Source organism: Perca flavescens, chromosome 22 (genome assembly GCF_004354835.1).
Source record: "Perca flavescens isolate YP-PL-M2 chromosome 22, PFLA_1.0, whole genome shotgun sequence".
Taxonomy (NCBI): domain Eukaryota; kingdom Metazoa; phylum Chordata; class Actinopteri; order Perciformes; family Percidae; genus Perca; species Perca flavescens.
In genome coordinates this window covers 1,651,662-1,666,432 of record NC_041352.1, presented here as the reverse complement: position 1 = coordinate 1,666,432, position 14,771 = coordinate 1,651,662, and the positions used below count along the sequence as shown (strand labels likewise).

Below are 14,771 nucleotides of genomic sequence, written 5' to 3'. Positions count from 1 at the left end.
TCACAGCCTTACAACTCTGCTTTAAATCTGTTCTCTTCTTGTGCTGTCAGCTGTCGTTTCAGGCAAAGCGCTCGACCCTCCTCCTCCCCTGCCTCCTCCCCTGCCTCCTCCCCTGCCTCCTCCCCTGCCTCCTCCCCTGCCTCCTCCGGGAGTTGTGTTTCTCCCGGCTGACTGCTCCGTTACCTCTTCGGTCCGGTCTCTGGTCTCTTCACCGCCGCCACCAGTGTCTGGGCTCCATCGGGGGGTTATGTTCCTATTCCTTACCCCTTTAAGAAGATTATTTCGATGGAGTCCAATCTCCAAAAGACTTTGTACATTCAATATCATACAGTTGTACAATAAATATCTTTGCATATCTGCAAACGACGTCTCTCCTGATTGAAATATATATCCTTCACTGATTCAAGGGGAGTCAAGGTCCCCTCTGCCTCAGAAGGACCGTTGGCATGGCAGAGACGCTCATTAATTGAAAGATCTAAGCCCTTTGTGTGTGAATTATGATGGTTATGTTCATTGTCTAACTACTTTATTAGATAGTTTTTCCTCAACAGTGTCACAAAGCCAGAGCTCATGCTCATAGAGTTAAACAGGAGCCAACAAATTCTTTCTTCAAATCCGGGTCAGTTTCACCCCTTCATTTGTTCTTCATTCAGTTGTTTGGCTCACTGATCTTATCTTATGCTTCGCTGTCTTCTTGGTGTCGTTCATCTTTGGCTTATTTCATTTTCTTTGATTTAATGTATGTCATCGATTCAGTTTTAATGCTCCTCTTGGGTTTGTCGTTTAGTAGATCAACTTCTAGTTTTATTTTTGTGATCTCTTTCTGTCTCATTAGTCAGTATTGCTCTGTTGTGTGTGCTTTCTAAACCAGTAATTCCCAACGTGGAAAGATTATGGAGCAGCTAAACTAATTTAAAGAAAGAAAGTAGAAATTAGAATTTGATTAAAAGAATACATCAGCAGTAACACCTGAACAGAAGTTTAAACAGGTAGCTAAAAATAATGAATAAATAGTTGAAATAAATAGCTATAAGTACTGACTAAACAGTGCAGTTCAAATAGTTAGCTAAAAGTAATGGATAAACGATCGACACATTCAGCTTTACTTTAAGTAGTAGTAGTAGTATTTCTGATCTAACCAACCTAAACATTGACAGTTCAATGGAATGGAAAAATGGACAGAATCCACTTTTATATATGAATAGTGCTATACATTTGGAACACGTTGGGAATTGATGCAGGGGTATGTGAGTTCATCTAACAGGGCTGTGTGGGTACCTCTGACCAAAAATCCAGGAAAGGTCTGCTAAAACACATTTCATACAGTTTCAAATGCTCCTGTCTTAACTTTTGTGAGCTGTCTTCTGGTGTCCGTCATTGGCCTCATTCCCTGGAGCCTTGCACAAGGGCACCTCGGCATTACTAATAGATGGGGGAGCTTTTACTCATTTGTTTGCTCACATCTCCCAGCCCGATTTTCAGGCTGTGCCATCCTGCTGCGGGCCTTTTCCACGTGCATCACCCTCATGTACTCCACGTGGCCTGTCCGTTGCCTCCAACCAACCTCCTGACCTCCGCCTCCCCTTCCCCTGCCTCCCTGGAGCTTTCTCCTTCACCAACCCATCCTCCTCTACCTCGTCCTTTTCCAATCTCTCACTCTTTCCCCGTCCCCGGGGATAGATATTCTGCACTCTGGAATCCGTTCCTTATCACCTCCTCCTTTTTTTTCGTCCCACATCTCCACCCTGTCGCCACGGACATCATTAAAGAGGGTGGAGGGACTGTTGGGCTCCTCCTTTGCCTGTCCTTGGGGTTCCTTGTGCGTCACACGTGGGCCTTTGTAATTCCCCTCCCGTCTGTTACCACCAGACACCTTATACACACCATCAAAAGCAATGAAGCTTTCTTTATCTTACATGTATTTATTTATTTTTACTTATCTTTGCAGCAGTTACAAAGCCAGTGAGTGACAGGGGACAATTTAGGGCTATCGGACGTTTCCCAAGGCTGAGGGGAGCACAGGACTTTAGCTAGAATACAAACTGGAGTCACTGAACCGTGAGCGTGTGCAGAGGGGTGAGCTCGTATAGGGCCATTGCTTTTAACGTGCCGCCAGGAGACTGATCTGTGTTACGACTACGAGTGCCAACTTCGCCTGGGTCACCTCTGCATCCAGTTTGCTCACAGTGGTGTCGTACATCTGCTGAACACACACACACACACGCACACAATGATGCACACATACTGTATGTATGCTCACGCTGCTCAGCTAACTCAGCTCTGTCATCTTAGAATGACTTGATATACGCCTAGCTCAGTGTGGTGCTGACAACACAGTGTCATCAGTCAAACACACACACACACACACACACACACACACACACACACACACACACACACACACACACACACACACACAGCTTTGGGAAAGGCACTATTACTCCAAAGCGGCCAACTACACAAGTGCACCTGCGAGTGTAAAGCAAGGTGTTTTTGAAAAAAAAGAGCACATGAGCCGAACCTGCTCAAGTACACACAACGCACATACACGAAAAGCAGGACACACACAATTACATTCATACAAGGGCATGTAGCCGGGCCATATATAGCACTGATGTCACTGACGTCGTACGTCAATGTGACTTCTAATGTGACTGTTATCACCACTGTTCATCACGCCCCCAACCGGCCCGTCAGACACCGCCTACCAAGAGTCTGGGTCTGCTGAGGTTTCTTCCTAAAAGGGAGTTTTTTCTTGCCACTGTCGCAATAGCCACTGCTAATGCTTGCTCTTGAGGGAATTACTGTAATTGTTGGGGTTTTGGAATTTATAGAGTGTGGTCTAGACCTACTCTATCTGTAAAGTGTCTCGAGATAACTTTTGTTATGATTTGATACTATAAATAAAATTGAATTGAATTGAATTGAATATTGAGCATTAGGAACACCTGGTACACAGTCGGGGGCCTCTGTAGACACACAGTCAACCACACATGATCACACACACGTATGCGCACTCATGCACACTCACACATGCACTCAGGAGCAGAGGTGGAAAGACTACAAAAACATTCTACTGAAGTACTATTGCTTGGATGAACTTTTACTTGCGTACAAGTAAAATTACTTGTATCAAAACTGTACTCAGAGTAAATGTTACTTAGTTATTTTTTTTAGTAATAAGCCTTAGCATAATTTACAACTAGTTACCACCAGCTGGTTGCTAGTGCCAACCAACATTAGCAATGTCCTATTATTTATCTGGACATTCCCTGACCTATTGAAAAAAAAAAAAAAAATCATATTTCTGATATCAAGATACTGAGTGAAAGGGGGGGGTCAGGTGGCAGCACTGCCTACCTCAGCAGTGGGGGGGGGGCAAGGGGCAGGTGGCAGCAGTGCCTACCTCAGCAGTACGCTAACATTAAGTGGGACACCCAAATGAGCCTCGGAGAGGAGAAGCAATGGTTTCATTTGTCATGGAAGATCCTAAAGAGAGGGAGGTGTAAGGAAATGAGCGATGTTGCGTTTTCTCTCTCCTGCCATGATGCCTGGTGTGTGTGCCTTTGGCAAACTGAAACCAAGAATATCCTCAAAGCACCTTATATGAAGCAGCCACAATATGTCTGCTCATTTTTTTGTCTTTTGCAACTTAACTTCTTTGGATTTCTTAGAGCACTATGTCTCCATTAGAAGCAGCATGTGTAGACCACGTCCATGCTCAGTTTGGTTTAGTCACCATTACTCTGTAGCCAACCGGGAACCCGGGTAGGCTGGCGTTGAAGTTGACCAAAGCAGTAAATACATTGACCATCTCATTGTCAGTGTGTTTTGTAAGGAGGCGTAAGAATAAGTGATTGATTTGGGGCTACCACACAAATAAGCCAAGCATTAACAAGGAGCTGTGTGCATTTAGCACGGCTGCAGACCGTGATGCTTCAAATTTCAAAAAGCATACGCCAGATTAGATTGAAAAAACCATGCAGCTGGCTTATAGCAGCTAGATCTGAAAATAAATCTTATTCTCTGCATGTTGGTCTTCCATCCAAGCAAAACCAGCATTTGACAATTTGTGGTTTTCAGACTCAAACTGAGTTGATTCAGCCGGCATAGTTGGGACGTAGTCTTAAACGTTATACCACCAATGTGCACATTTCAACAGAAAGGACAGAGGTTAGTGGCATTCATGTGCATGGAGTGGGGGCGTGTGGGAGTGTCACGTAAATGGCCCATTCATGTGATGTCATGTTGTGTTCTTTAACCCACCTCCAATATAGCACTAGTAGTAGACTTTTTATTTCACAATTATTCTTTTCCGTCTGATCCTTTCTAGATCTCGACATTTCCGACGTTTCTCCAAAGTTTTAATCCGTCTCAACTTTTTCCCGCAGTCCGCTGCACTTTCTTTCCGCCCGTTTCTAAACACACTAAATACCCCCAATCAAAATGAATAAGGGGACTTGCGTTTTTGCCGGACCGCCGGACTTTATGTGAACACAGCCTAAGGGTATATGGTCTTGCTCAGGACAAACAGACAGGGAGAGGCTGTTTTTGGAGCTCTTCCACTCTTGCATCACCAACATTCCTTACTGCTGCTGTTTGCAGCATCTTTGATGCTAAGCACATGGGCCTCTGTCCCAACAAACTTCACTAATGTCAGACACTGGTATATGAAGACCTAATAAAGTAAGCCATCCAAAAAAAAACAAAAAAAAACATCTATTGCAATATCTATCCCCAGGCCTTCTCTCGTTGATGAAATCTAATTTAAGGAGGTCTGACCCTATTTGAGGCCAAGATTTAATTGTTACAAGTTTCTAATCCTGAAGCCACAAAGAAAATTGTGCCATAAAACTCTTGAGATAAATTCTAGTTGAAGTAATTTTCTCTACACAGTCAATTAGGCTGGGGAGTCCTCCCTCCAAAATGTTTGACCTCACAAGGTCCTTCCAAGACATTTGTTTGGAAATTCAATCACTGCAATGATTAGTAGAATTTACTGGAGGCAGGCACTCGGCAGGTTACATTTCAGGGAGCCAAATTTACATCTAATATAAACATCAAAATCAATACAGAACCTTTAGGCAAATTGCATCTCTTTGGGAAGTTTGTGCCAGCAGCAGAGCAGATGTTCAATAAATAAACAATGATATAGTTATGCATATTAATATTCATGTGACCAGGACAGCCCATCAATGTTGTATTGTACAACATACAGTATTATGAGGTCATTAAAACACGCCTGTTCCACTGATATCAGTGATCGCGCTAACATGGCGTGGGTCACGCAGCATGACGTGTGTGGAGCAGGTGTTGGCGCACCTGTCTAACAAAACACACGCACATACACACACACACACGACATTTGTGTCCCTTGACATGTGAACTTAAATCACCATAAAACACACAAACATACTGCGATGGCACACAGCTTCCACCCCTGACACGTACACAATATACGCACTTCCTTCCTGACTGCTGCTAATACGCACACACACAAACACATGCACGCAGACACACAAACACATACGCACACACACACACACACACGCACACACGCACACTTGTCTGATGGCTGTCATTCCAGCAGTTTTTGTCATGATTGCCCTCACAGCCTCCACCCAGGGGGCCATTGACAAGCCAGCAAGGCAGTAGCAGATTTGTCTATTGTGTTTGTGTAAATCAACGGCCAGAGCTAATTAAATATGCCTGCCTGGTCCATTGTGTAGGGAAATGGTAGCGTAGTAGTAACAACTGCCTGCTGATGACTGCCAGAGAGACACATAGAAAGAAAAAGGAAGAGATTTGCTTCTTTATATGTTACAGTAACTGTAGCATCCCAGCCTGGCCTTTGGCAGAGAGCACTCAAATACGGAGAGTGTTTTTCTTCTGATGCCAGGTCCCATTTGCCAAATGTAATGAAAAGTACACCTTGATGGGCACGTTTTGACAATGTAAATGACAAGACCAGTAGTAGTAACTAGAGCTGCAAAGATATAAGTTGTCAACTATTAAAATCAGTCGCCATAGATTCTCTGATTTCAGCTTGTTAAATGTGAATATTCTAGTTTCTAGCTTCCATGACAGTAAACTGAATATGTTTGAGTTGTGGACAAAACAAGACATTTAGGCTTTTTATAGACCAAGCAACTAATCGATTAATCGAGAAAATAATTGAAAGATCATTCTCCTGGGAAAATAACCGTTAGTTGCAGCCCTAATGTAAACTGAAGTGCCTGTAGTGGAGCTTTATTCTTACTGTGGAAATTTGCTGAGCTTATACTTAGTTTTCAACAAATCCTAGCTGCAAGACAATTCTGTTGAGGGCATTTCTACTCCACTCTTGGCCCCCTAAAACACCTAAAGCAGGTGAGCATTACATGTTTAGATCAAGGGCTCCGAGGAGCCAATAAAAAAGTCTGCCTGAGGGCATGTTCAAACCAAGTTCAGTGTGAGGGAGTTTGAGTTTAAGATATGAAGGTGGACAGAAGAAAAGCCAAACTGAGAAGCTTAACAATAGAACTCAGTCAACTGCAACGCTGTCTGTTATTGTGGAAATGTCATCTAAACCAAATACAGGAAGAGACCCCAAAACACAACCTTCTGTAGGGATAGGATAGTCAGAAAACCCAGTATAATCAAACTGACTAAAGTCAAACCACACTGGACTGATGGTCACACGTTTGTATCTGTCATTGCACAGTTGCATTGTCCCAAAACCATCTATTCTGTATCCCCAGACAGAAGAAGCCTTTTTGCACGCACACAAACACACACACTTAGGTGTACATGAACTACACACTCTGTCCAGGATGACAGGATCCTAAAACTGTCCAGTAAACAAGCTACTCTGTAGGTCCATGAGAATTCTGTTTACATGATAGAGAAAGTGGACATGTAAACCTAAACTAATATAAAATGAAAAGGTTTCTGCTGTGTTTTGGAATCAAGAAATCCCCTAAACTCACTGTGCTTACACAACTAATAGAAGACCACCCAATACTCTCATATAAAATACAATGATGTGTACCACAGGCATTACCGGTTATGAATGTCAAGGCTGAGTGATAGACCGGGTCCAGAGATTGTCACAAATATACTTGAGATATAATCTAAACTAAAGCATTATGCTACATATTTCTTTTGTGATTTGCAACATTTTGCTTCTTTCCTGTCAGTCCCACCAAGTTGCCTGTAGTGTACATTGATGCCATCCTTTGAACACATTGGTCAGCACCCATACATGTCACCTAACCTCAGCCAGTTAACTGGTTTTTTATCTGTTTAGCTCCCTGCCTTCATCACCGTTGTTTGGATATTAAAAACCTGACATAAACACAGTTCGTGCAGTGTTGACTGCACCGGTCCTAGCCTCTGCCTCAAACTTATAAAGAGGCCGTGCAGTCATGTGTGGTCTAAAATAACTCTATCATGTCTATAGTTGGAGATGATTTGGATGGCAGTGTTTTTTCCATCTAAATAAGGCTTTGTTTACAGAACAATGGGGAATGGGGAAAGAAAATATGAAAATAGTAAGGAGCTCCAGTCCTTGCAGTGCAGTGTCTAACATGAGCCACACAAACAGTATGTGGTTTCCGTAAACACAAAGCGTGATTGAATGAAGAAATGAATGCAGGCTTTATTTCGAAAATGTAAAAAAAATAATAATAACAATAATACAATAAAAGCTAAAACAACAAAACACAATATTAACTTAACTTGTCCGAAAAGGAATAGGAAGAAGAAAAGCTTCCCCCTTCCCCCCTTCCCCCTTTCAACTACTATGCTGTATAATAACAATCTTTATATATGGGTCAAAACTCTCCTTCTTCCTCCCTGTACTTTGTGAAAAGTAGTGGTTGCAGCAGGGTCACGCACCGGCTCAGGCTCGTCCTTTGTAGTATGCTGCGTAATCCTCGGTCAAGGTCTTTTCTCTTTTTCAGTGTTACGTTTCATATCTGCAAAGGCACAAAGGGTCAAACTTTGCCTCATCCATCAAAGCAGCCACCCTGTGTTGGCTTATAGGTCTGCATCGCCGCTGTTTTTATTATTTATGAAGCCTCCCAGATCATAGAGACGTGGACATCCATTCAGATTGGAGGAAAGATGAGCTGTCAGCCTGGATGGACCAGCAAGAGTGAGCTATATGAACTGATCAACTGATGTCGAGATCTTCACGTACCACTTGCACAGTTATCCAATCCAACCATATCCTTATCATTTAAGGATGAGTGAAGGAATAATGCATTATAACTTTAAAATACAATATTTGTGTGTCTTTGGTAGCTGTTACTGTGCTTCAATTAAGTGGGAAAAAGTGTATGTGTGTGTGTCTGTGCATATACAATTTACAGTTTCTGAAAATTTACATCTGCGTGCATGTATGTGTATTGGAGACAGAAAGCAAGTACAGTATGTTCCTACTATAGATTCAAGCAAGGCCGTCCCCAATATCTACAAAAAGTCCAAGTGAAAGTCCTATTGTTAGGTTTTATGGCAGCTCTCTTGAATTAGCCCAACCCTGAAAGTTGTGGATCTAATTAGCAGCAGTGTTTTTTTTTTTCTTACAATGTATTATGTAGCGTATTTGGTATCAGAAATTTGGAAGGTGATTTTCAGTGACTCTTGATGTTAGCAGCAAAGAAGACCTTTGTCCATCTTTCTCTGTGCAGCACCCTGGACTGTTAGTGTTGTTTCACCTGGTTATAGAGCCGGGCGACATGGAGAAAATCAAATGTCACAATATTTTGGACCAAATACATCAGTGTTGATATTGCAGAGAAATTGTAGGCTTGAGTATTGGTGCTTTCACAAAATATTAACACAATGAGACGTTTTATAAATAATCACCAAGTTACAATGACCAGGTGGATAAAGGCGAATAATTAAACTGCTATAAGTCTGGCAAGTTCAGGAAATGACATCACTTCACTGTAATGCAGCCTTTAAAACCAGGAAAAGACAACACTTTTCGTGTCATATCACGATATTACGATGTCCAAAATTGAAGACGATATCTGGCCTTGATATAATATTGATATATTGTGTGTGTGTGTGTGTGTGTGTGTGTGTGTGTGTGTGTGTGTGCTCTGCGATCCCCGTTCACGCCACACCATAAGTACTGCTCACTACAGATAATTACCAGGACCTGTCTCTCCCTATCTCTACCTGAAACAGGTTGTGTTTGGTAATGAGACTCATAAAGCAGACTATTCTCAGTGCGATTCATCAAGGAATATTTCTGGGCCATTGCTATTTTTTTTTACCTCTTTGACTGTGCGGTCCAAAAACCTCTGTGCTGTTCAGTGTTGCTGCCACATCTCCATTCATTTGTAGGTTTTTTTTAAAGCGAGATGCAAGTTTGAGTGTTTTACCGCCTGACTCACACATGTGTATACACAAAAATATGCACACACACCTCCACACACACAAAATAGGTCATCAGAAGCCAGCCCTCATCATTGGGTATGAATCATAACCTACCATCATAGAAATAGGCTTACAACAACCTTAGGCACGTGTGCTGCCATTGCCATTTATTATTACTTTATTGCTGTTCAATTAATTTGTTGCTGTCTGTTTTTTCGGTGTTCCTTTAATTGCAAAGTGCACTGGGACCATGTTTAATGGTGATTGTACACACTCAAATTTGATAGAAATGTGATTGATTGGCACTTGGTAGCCCAACCAATGGTACACTAGCGATAAGTGTGCAAAAGAGTTTTTTTTAGATATGTTCCAATCCAAATGACCTCTTTTACAGGTATTTACGGTAGTTTGATTGTCTTTTTTTTTCCCCCATCTGCATTCCGCGAAGACCTGCCCTACTCTACCTCTGATTGGCTAGAACTCTACGTGCCTTCTTCACAGAATGCGGCGAGAAGAAGAAAAAAAATAACACTGCTTGAGCGGGCTCAGTAGATGATGGCAGGCCTAATGCTGATATGGCACACTGATTAACAACATTTAAAATTGGCACTTCATAATATAAAAGGTTGCCGACCCCTTCTGTTGTCTAATCTACAGTCATCATTTTTTTATTCAGAATGTTTTATTTTCAGGATTAAATCTCCCCCTAGGTATGAGTCTTTCCTCGCTGCATTATTTTAAGAACAGTCCAAACATGAAAGGACCCTCTAGGGCTGACTCAGTTCACAAAGGACCATGTGGTATTTAATAATTTAAGAAATCATTATCCAGGACTTTATTTAAACCCTGTGGGGAAATCCTCTTTTCACTTGCTCCCATAACGGAGGTCAGGGGTAACACAGCGACAGAGGAGCAGCACAGGAGGTGGCAGGGATTCACTGTCCTACTCAAATACACTTCTGGAGGCTTGCTGACATGCGGCTTGAACTCGGAGAAGATAACAGATGATTTTCTAACCACAGATCAAGTCAAGCAGCATTGCTTTGACATTATTGATGACCCCTTCTTGTTCATAATGAATCACTTCCATGCTGCTTAAAGGTCCCCTAATAATGTATCTGAAGTCTCTTTTATATAGACCTTAGTGGTCCCCTAATACTGTATCTGAAGTCTCTTTTATATAGACCTTAGTGGTCCCCTTATACTGTATCTGAAGTCTCTTTTATATAGACCTTAGTGGTCCCCTAATACTGTATCTGAAGTCTCTTTTATATAGACCTTAGTGGTCCCCTAATACTGTATCTGAAGTCTCTTTTATATAGACCTTAGTGGTCCCCTAATACTGTATCTGAAGTCTCTTTTATATAGGCCTTAGTGGTCCCCTAATACTGTATCTGAAGTCTCTTTTATATAGACCTTAGTGGTCCCCTAATACTGTATCTGAAGTCTCTTTTATATAGACCTTAGTGGTCCCCTAATACTGTATCTGAAGTCTCTTTTATATAGGCCTTAGTGGTCCCCTAATACTGTATCTGAAGTCTCTTTTATATAGACCTTAGTGGTCCCCTAATACTGTATCTGAAGTCTCTTTTATATAGACCTTAGTGGTCCCCTAATACTGTATCTGAAGTCTCTTTTATATAGACCTTAGTGGTCCCCTAATACTGTATCTGAAGTCTCTTTTATATAGACCTTAGTGGTCCTCTAATACTGTATCTGAAGTCTCTTTTATATAGACCTTAGTGGTCCCCTAATACTGTATCTGAAGTCTCTTTTATATAGACCTTAGTGGTCCTCTAATACTGTATCTGAAGTCTCTTTCCCGAAATTCAGCCTTGGTGCAGAACTACAGCCACTAGAGCCAGTCCCACAATGAGCTTTCCTTAGGATGTGCCATTTCTGTGTCTTTAGCTATTGAGGAGGAGAGGGGGTGGGGGTGGGCAAGGTGGAGGGTGGGGGTGTGGCCTTGACCAACTGCCATGTTCCGCTTGTTTTTTGGGGCTTTTCCTTTTATCATGTAGAGACAGTGGATGGGCATGAAAGTGGGAGAGAGATGGGGGATGACATGCAGCAAAGGCCAACAGGTCAGATTTGAACCTGCGCCACTGCAGGACTCAGCCAACATGGGGTGAATGCTCTTACTGGGTGAGCTAGAGGCCGCCCCGCTTTGCTCATTTGAAAGCCATGATGTCTCTCTCTCTCTCATGGGTGGGCCACATTCTGTGGGCGGGAAAAGCAGAGAAAGGGGAGGTAACCTTTCTCCTTATGACCTCATAAGGAGAAGATTCCAGATCGGCCCATCTGAGCTTTCATTTTCTCAAAGGCAGAGCAGGATACCCAGGGCTCGGTTTACACCTATCACCATTTCTAGCCACTGGGGGACCATAGGCAGGCTGGGGGAACGCATATTAATGTTAAAAAAACTCATAAAGTGACATTTTCATGCCATGGGACCTTTAAACTATAGCAAAGGTTGTGAGAAATCCACGTGAAAAACAAGAAAAGAGCAAAAGACATAGTCAACAACAACGATCAAGTCAACAATACAACACGTAAACATAAAAGAAGAACAAATAGGTATAGACAGGGAAAATGACACGTCCACTTTTACAGGTCATGACAGCTGGTAGGTTGATGGCATGAGAAAAACATAACACAAGTAGCCTATACAGTAGACACAGGTACAAGTGCATAGACACACATTACGACCCATCAACAACATAGAAGCACCAAACACATACGCACACACAGAGACAATACTAAAACGACAAAAACAAACACATGTAAACTATGATTCAGTGGTTTAGACATTTGAAATGTTCTAAATTGCTTAGACAACATGCTGTTTGTTTGAAAGCCTCGGCAGTAAAGTTGCTGAAGTGAAACGGAGATTGATAGAGAAAAAGTCAAGCGCAGAGAGGGAGATGACGAAAGTGACATACAGACCCAAAAAGCTGTGGTCGAGGACATAAAAACTAATCCAGCAATATGTTCAGTAATGAGAAGCGAACAGAAGGGGATGAGAGAATGGAGAGAGAGAGAGAGAGAGAGAGAGAGAGAGAGAGAGAGAGAGAGAGAGAGAGAGAGAGAGAGATGTTAGGAGTTTTCAAGGGCTGACTGGGTGGACAGAGGGAGGGATGGAGTTCTTTGCGTAGGATAGCAATCAGTACCGACACAGGCTGAGATTTAGAGTGATGGAGAGGGGATGGGGGGAAAGGAACAGTCTGAACAAGTTCGTTTAAAGAAACATTTTATAAAATAAAGTGGGAACATATTTCGTTCGGACTATCCAATTTTGTCAGCTGTAGTGACTCATGAGCTAGCTAATTATTCTTTTCTGCTTTCATTTATTGCAACCAAGTGACTATTGCTTCTGCTGCAAACACATCACGTCCCATGCAGCAATATATAGATTCTCCAGGGCCATACCAAAAAGTAAGTGTTAGAAACACCAAAGATCAGTGTTTTAATAGGGTATTCTTGTTGATATTTTTGTATCCAGCACCCACCCCGCAGGGGTGTAATGGATGTGTTAAATCCATTACACCTGTTCAGCCAATTGTACATCAATTGCTGTAGTTTAATGGACCTGTTTGAGCTTGAATCAATACTGTGAGTTTTAAATTGCCTACAAAGAGAAGCAAAATGAACCTGTTCGGTCTCCGAAAAACAGATACAAAAAGCAAATGAGGGACGGGCAAAGAATGAGATTGAATGGAAGAAAGTAACGGAAAAAAAGATTCTGATTCAGTGTGTGGGCGATTTTAGAGTACCCAAGGAAGGAGGGTTTATTAAGAGAGGGTACAACTGCCCATGTACCCTTTTATTAGATAAGGAGAGGGATGGAGAGTGATAGAGTGAAAGAAAAAAGAACAAAGAAAGGGAGGTTTATGTTGGGGAGATGTAGCAGATTGGGCATTAGAAAAAGAAATGCGGAGGTAAAAGGAGAGACCAAGAAGCAAAGCGACAGAAAAGAGAGAAGAGAACAGATAGAGAGACAGGGAGAGATCAGGTGTATTGAAAGAGAGAACAAAAGGAAATCCTGGATAAAACGAGAGTTGAGGTAGGAGAGAGGGAGGGACGGAGAGAGATCCTGTGTGGAGGAAGGGAGAGAGAGAGAGAGAGAGAGAGAGAGAGAGAGAGAGAGAGAGAGCTGAGCGGAGGGAAGTCTCAGCAGCAGCAGCAGCAGTTTGGCTGAGCTCTCAGTCAGTCCGGCTACAGCTGTGGATCTGATACAAGCTCTGTTTCTCTACGGGCCCTGAGAGACTGACTGATACACAGACAGAGAGACAGACAGAGAGACAGACAGAGAGACATAGAGACAGACAGAAAGACAGACAGAAAGACAGACAGAGAGACAGAAAGGAAAGACGGACCATCAGAAAGAGCGAGAGAAACAGAGGAAGAGCAAGCCAGGCTGTCACCAAAGTAGGAGGGGAGGCAGAGCCACAAACCCCCCTGGTGCCAAAACTCTGTGTCGCTGCCGAAACAGTGGGGGCCGACTGGTGACACGGTTCAGGGGGGGAGGGGGGGGTGGGGGGCAGGGAGGAGGTGGAGCAAGAAAACTAAGAGACCTCTGGGGCACGGCGACGGTGCCAACTGTGCCCACAGCGGTGCCGCCTTCGCCCTTCCCGTCTCTGGGGGAGAGTGGAGGGGGGAGGACGGCTGACGGAGTGGCAGGACGGGGGGGTGCGGATGGCGGGCGGGCAAGGGGGCCAGCTGGGGAGGGACAGGGGATGCCCGGTGGGATGTGCCCGTGCCCCTGGGCCGGGGCTCCTGGGTGGAACAGATGAGCGAGATGTCGCTGAGTGGGCGAGACAGCCTCCCCCAGGAGGGGGGCAGGAACGCCAGGGTCAGGAGGGCTGTCCGCATCTCGTCTCTCGTTGCTCAGGAGGTGAGTGGAACAGCAGGACCTGTGTGTGTGTGTGTGTGTGTGTGTGTGTGTGTGTGTGTGTGTGTGTGTGTGTGTGTGTGTGGTTCAGGGGTAAATTACACAATCAGAAGATGAAAGTGTGATTGTGGCCTCTGTAGGAGATGAGTCATGTTTGTGTGACAAGGTAAGCAATCAGCGAAATCCATGTGCTGTGTATTACAGATGTAATGTGCGTATGAATGTACCTTCATCAGTGGTCTGAGCTCTGCTACATGTGACCCTTGACCTCATCACTGTAGATGTCCAGGAACCAAGGCTGGTTTCTTTTGTGAGGGACGTTGGATAAGAAAGTCAAATATGATTCCTGTATTCAGATATTGGCCACAGTCACAGTTAGTACAGTCATTGTCCCAACAACCTATGAACACTAGGGCTGCAGCTAACAATTGTTTTCTTTACTGATTCATCTGCTGATTTTTTACTACATTAATTGAATAATTTTGTTTCAGAAAAAAAAAACTGAAAAATG

The 14,771-nt window shown here is 43.2% G+C and overlaps 1 protein-coding gene across 1 annotated transcript in view; it reads left to right on the top strand.

Annotated features, from left to right (window-relative positions):
- Positions 1-14,771, top strand: part of kcnh2b (potassium voltage-gated channel, subfamily H (eag-related), member 2b) — a 321,502-nt gene that overhangs the window by 214,984 nt on the left and 91,747 nt on the right. The window lies entirely within an intron of this gene.